Source organism: Gavialis gangeticus, unplaced genomic scaffold, assembly GCF_001723915.1.
Source record: "Gavialis gangeticus isolate Ggan-Ray unplaced genomic scaffold, GavGan_comp1, whole genome shotgun sequence".
In the NCBI taxonomy this organism is placed as follows: Eukaryota; Metazoa; Chordata; order Crocodylia; family Gavialidae; genus Gavialis; species Gavialis gangeticus.
In genome coordinates, this window is record NW_017729004.1 from 46,366,628 (window position 1) to 46,372,583 (window position 5,956).

At 45.6% G+C, this 5,956-nt stretch overlaps 1 protein-coding gene and 1 long non-coding RNA gene across 4 annotated transcripts in view; both read right to left on the reverse strand.

Annotated features, from left to right (window-relative positions):
* The window catches only part of CACNB2 (calcium voltage-gated channel auxiliary subunit beta 2), a 233,595-nt gene that overhangs the window by 17,503 nt on the left and 210,136 nt on the right, over positions 1–5,956 (reverse strand). The window lies entirely within an intron of this gene.
* The window catches only part of LOC109291347, a 22,082-nt gene continuing 16,215 nt past the window's right edge, over positions 90–5,956 (reverse strand). The window contains exons 2-3 of the long non-coding RNA XR_002095823.1: positions 5,405–5,410; positions 90–287 (exon numbers count right to left, since the gene is read on the reverse strand). This is a non-coding gene — a long non-coding RNA (uncharacterized LOC109291347). The remainder of the gene's footprint in view (positions 288–5,404; positions 5,411–5,956) is intronic.

Consider the following 5,956-nt stretch of genomic DNA (forward strand, 5'->3'; position numbering starts at 1 on the left):
AAATTTATAAAAAAGTAAAAAAATTAAAAAAAAAAAAAAAAAGACCACTAGATAATTTCCAAGCCCAGACAGCAGCAGTGGAGGCAGCTGGGCAGGTAGGTTAACCCTTCCCTGCCTGCTCCCCTGGAATAAACGCTGGAAGCAGTCACAAGTAAGTGGTGTTTGGCCAGGGGTGGAAGTGGGGGACAACAGGGGGCAGGACTCCAGGCTTCTGCTGGTCTGAAATGTACTAGCACTAACACCAGTCAACTTTTGTGTGGCTCACAGTGGAAGGTGCAACAAGGCCCCTACTTTATTAAATTGAACTTCAATGAATGAAGACATAAAAAATATTTTGACATCTACTTCAATTCCTAACTTAAGTTGCTTCAAAAAAAAGACCTCAAGGGAAGTTTCTGGCTAGGAAAAGAGCTACTGTATAGTGGAATGAATTCAAGGCTTCCCAAGCCAGCAAACTATTTAAGAAATAGTGGGAACATCTACATGAGATGCTACAAGTGCAGTAGACTAATTCTACTGTGCATTAGCACATCACAGCTAAAGCTGTACTAATGACTAGTAGAATTAGTCTACCGGACATTAGCAAAAAATGTGCACCTGTGCTAATGCGTAGTAGAGTCAATTATAGTGCATTAAGTTTAGTACCTGTTATTATAGTGGAATTATGGCACATTGATGTACGTGTAGGCATGCCCAGTGATAGTTAAATGAAAATACTTCAACATCCAAACAACTCAACAACCAGCTCAAAAAAATCCAGCAACAACAAACCAAACTAAACTTGAGGATGTCAGTGGCTACAGATTTACATGAGCTGAAGCTCTGCAGTCATTTGTGTGATTAAGGCCCCCTTCACGTGTTATAGGTATTCTGCAATTAACTAGTTAATTGTGTAAATATCTTGTGACCAGCTGCACATGCAAAGTAGTTATCACACAATAAAAAGTTCAAACAAACTGTAAAGTTAGACTTTGAAAATGTATACTACCTTTATAGCTGGTGGCTACTACACCAGATATAAAGGTAGTAATTTGCAGGAGTAACAGGGTCTCCCCTGCAGCCTGGAGCCCCATCAGCTGACAGGGCTCCCAACCACAGGGGGGCACCTTTCCCAGTTGGGGCTGGGAGTTCAATAACTGCTGGGGACTTTCTTCCACAGCAGCTGCATTTTCTGTGCCCTGGTAGCATCCTGCAGTTTCTGGAACCCAGTGTCTCACAGCTGTGGATGCTGTTCCCTGCAGCATGCGTCCTGACAAACCCCCAGGAAGGAAGGATCGCCACTGCCATTCCCTCACCTTGGGAGTGTGGGAAACTGCCAGGGGTGGAGGATCACTGCAGGGCAATCCCCCTTGCCCATGGGTGTGGGAATCCCTTGGAGCCGAAGGATCACCACTGTGACCATGAACGACCAGTGCCTCCCAAGCCTGGGGGGGAGGGGGCACCACTTGCAGGCAACAGCATTGGCAGTGAGCAGGAACCGCCTACAGACACCGGTGGTGGTGTCAGGGGGATGGTGAGCAGCGGCTGCCCGCAGAAGCCAGTGGTGGCTTTGGCAGCAGCCAATCTCAGGAGGGGTAAGTACCCCCCCCAAGTATTGCCTATGACTGTGACGATCCACGCCCCCCGGGGATTTCCTGCACTCCCAGGGCGGGGAAGATTGCCTGTGGCAATCCTCCAGCCCCAAGCAATCCTCCAGCCCACATCCCTGGGGCAGGGAGACTGTTTCAGCAGTGATCCTCCTACCCTGGGTGTGGGGTGGGGGAATTGCCATTCCCCTGCCCCGGGAGTACATGGGGCACCCCCAAAGCTGGGAGCCCCTCAACTGGGGCGCATGGGGCTCCCAGCTGCAGAAGCTTGCTTCTTGTCAGTGCAAGGGGAGCCTGAGATTAGGCTTCCCCCCACTGGCAATAAGATGCAATGGGATCTAATGCATGATCCCACAATCACACCTCTTGCCATGCACATGTGGCATGGCAGGAAGTGTGACTGTGTGAATCATACCCCATCACATCTTTTCCTGCATGTGTAGAGGGGGCCCACAAAAGGGATAAATTCCTCCATTTAAAAATCCACATTTGAACATGGCCCTAAATTTTAAACGAGGGATTTCACAATAGGCTAAATTATGCAAGGTATAACATTTAAGCAGAAGTCTAAACTTCCACAGAATATAAACTCTTTGCCTTTCTGTTGTAATTCAATGAGCTTTACATGTTAATATGAAAATGGTAGAGAAGCCCTTAAGTTTCAGAAAATATAAATTTGGTTTAAGTCAGAAGTAACAAAAAAACAATGGAGCCATTTTTATTAACATACTGACATAAAGTTGAAAGCATGGTAAAAAAAATGTGGGGGAGAGGGGAGTAATTAAAGGCAAAAGTAAGACTGTCGTGAATATCAGTGGACATTGGGTGCCAAGAACTGTTTTACATCCCCTGGCAATTTCCCCTTCCCCTGCCTACCCTGCACTAGCCAGAGGGGGAATTACCATAGAAGTGGCTACACTGGTAGTAAGCTTCATGAATAGCCTCCTCGAGTTGTGTGCCCCTGCTGGACATGACACAAACAGCTTTACAGTTCCTTCATGCAGGGAAGTCAGCACAAAGTGGCCTTATTTCTGTGGAGGTTCAGGGAATACATTCTGTATCACAAAACCCAAAATGCCATTCAGATGAACCAAAAATATTTTGATTTTCAGCAGCAACTGCTAAGGAGCATGTGTTGTCAAGAATTAACTGATGACTAAAGATATAAGTCCAGCTTGATCTTTTTATAGAGAGGAAGAGTGTTTAAATGCCAACCTACTTTAACCGACCATAAATTATCCATCATATCAACACATTACTGCATTTGATCTTTATCTTACAAACATTCTATTTGTAGTTTCTGATTTGCTACATGTCAATGAATATTAATTTTCACCATTTTTGTCTTCTACTGGCAACAAATGTACTCTTTCAGAAGCATTAGATCTTTAACTTACTACTATTTGCATTAGGTCTGTATTGCATCAGCTACACAAACAAACAAATCTTATTTTTCCTGAAAACTGACAGGCATTACTTTTCAAGATAATGGTATGAACAGATGCATACCTCTCCCCACACAGTTGCCATGCTAAAATGATCAGCAGCACTTTGCACAAGTAAATGTCAGAAATAATATTTTACAAATTGACTCACGGAGTGGATACACTGGCAGTTCAATTCTTTTCTCATTCTGGTTTTGCACTGACTTCAAAAAGTTTACTCTTTGCTTTACACCAGTATGACAGGGACGAGACTTGAGGCTACAGATTCTATGGAAGGGTCAACAAGTTTAGACAAAAGAAATACTCATGCTAGGTCTAGCCAGCATGTGTTATTAAAGAGCTATTGCATCAAAAAGGTAGCACCAATTTAGAAGTGTAAAGAGCTATACGGTAGGGGTCGGCTGCCTTCTGCCACTGTGGACTGGAGCTTAGGACCTGACTGTTGTTACAGTCCAGAAGTCTCTACCTTCTACCCCCACCCCCTTGCTACCCCTTCAACCCAGAGTAGCAGGCTTCTATATTCCCAGATTTTCTGCAGCAAGGATAAGCTCAGACACTGAGGAGCAGTGGGCTCTGCTACAGTGGGGAGTGCTGCAGAGTGCAGGGATGGAGTAGCTCAGTTCTGTGAGACTGATCCCTCCTGCCAGATCAGACCTCCATGAGCTGGATCAGTTCTGTTGACAAGCCAGATCCAGCCCATGGGCCATAGGTTACCAACCACTGCTATACAAGGAAAACAGAGAAAAGGAAAACTATTTGACTTTTGTTCAAAATATTTGCTGACTAAAGAGAAATCTGTAGCCTTGACAAATTGTAATTTTGACCAACCATCACCCCCAAATATGTTTTATCAGATGTAAAGTAATATCCAAGTGTTGCTGGGTATAATCCATTAATATCTAGAAGCACATTTCAGGTGTTTAAAACTGAAAAAACACAATGAAAGACCTGATTATACAGAATAACTTCTATAGCTGGAATGCAGGCAGGAATGTAGACAATGGGAAGTATTTAGCATACTATATATTAATAAACATCTAACATTCAGTTAAAATTTTTAAATATTACATGAAAAAAATCCTTCTTTAAAATTCTTTCAGTAAGACTTTCTAATGTCACATTTTAATCCTAAATGAATGTGCAGTTTGATAATTGCAAATCTTGGAAACAGTAGATTGAAATGCAAAAATAGACACCTATAATTAATCTCATAAATCCATAGTTAGGCACTAAGTGACCAGTCGGTTTATGAAAATATTTTTTTTTCCTTTGGAGGGGCTGGGAGGTGTGAGAAAAGGAAATGCATTTTTTCACAAAACAATTCAGAGGCAGCATTTGAACCTGGAGTTCCTCACCACCCAGCAATACCCTCCTTGCCACTGGGTATCCCATCTACCTTGCTTGAATTTGTTCCACTTTTTAGAAAAGACTAAATTTAAATATGTAAAGAGAGACTCTACATCCTCGTACTTAGAGCAACTCAGGGGATACCTGAATTCCTGCCCCTGCTTCAGTGAATGCTTAGGTGTTTATGCAAAATAGATCATCAAGAGTAATTGAAAACACCCCACCATAACATACCTCTTACAACGGTGATTTCACCTCTCAGGCACTTTCTGCCTGAGAGGATCTGAACCTTCATTTTCCACATCTCAGGAAAGAAAAACTTGGGTTTCCCACATCCTGTGTGAACCCACGAATGCCTGATCCATTCAATAAAAGGTGCATCCACTGTCCAGCCCCTTATTTACTGTAAGTAGTCATAACCTTTAAAATAACTACTGCATCAATACACATCTCATTTACATCTCAGAAATACCAACTTGTTTCAACGAAGTGACAAAGCATATTACCTCAAGGTAATAAGGGAAGTGAGAAAGTTTCTATAAATTCATTATGTGTCAGAAAATTATTTTCTTATCCACCTTCAGTAACACCTTAATCCATAAACACTGTCATTAATTTCATTGGGATTGTTTGCTGATCGAGGTACAATTCAACATTAATATTGGAATCTCCCCTATACTATTTAAATTGGGACACTAGGGACCACCACATTTCTTTTAGGGATGGATTGCTACATAGATATATACTTAACTAGCCAATTGACCATCAAGAATGATGGGAGGGGATTGGCAGGTGAGGACAGAGTGCTGCCACCCACTTCCCCATGCTGCTGTCCCAGTCCATTCCCAGCATTGCCCATCATGACTGATGGGGGTGGGGGGGGCGGACAGGCAGGGACGGAGCACCGCCACCCAGCACCTCATGGTGCTGTCGCTTCACCTCTAGCCCCATTCGCCACCCCTCACCCCCGGCGTCCGGCCTTGTGTGCCAGAGTTGCGGGGAGAGGCCAGCACCCAATGCCATCACTGCTTCCTTGGAGGTGGCAGCAGTGTGGGATGCTGTTGTATGCGGTGGCAAGGCTGGTTCCACCTCTGGGCCTGTGTCCCCTCCCCGACCCCCTGCATCCAGCCCCATGCACTAGAGCGGGGGCATGAGGCCAGCACCACTGGCCTTGCCCACCTGCTCTAGCCCCTGTGTCCCCATCATCATGGGGTTGTGGTGGGGACAGAGCACCACATCCAGCCCCATTCGCCCCCTGCTGTCCCCTCCCCACAGCCACTTTGGGGCTGGGCCTGCTTCCCTCCCCTTCAGGTCTGGCATCATTCTCCCCCCACACACTCCAGTTTCACCTGGGCTGCCTGCCTCCCCTCCCCATGAATGAAGGGTGGCAGTGGCAGGGGGATGGAGCACCGCCACTCACCAGCCTGCACCACCACCATCTCCCAGGAGCGGGGACAAGCTTGCCTTGATGTCCTCTCCGCCCCCCTTGGCCAGCACCCAGAGCTGCTGCCGCATCCCGGGAGCAAGGCTGGAGGGGGCAAGGCCATCCCCCCTGTCACCGCCACCCTACTCCAGACA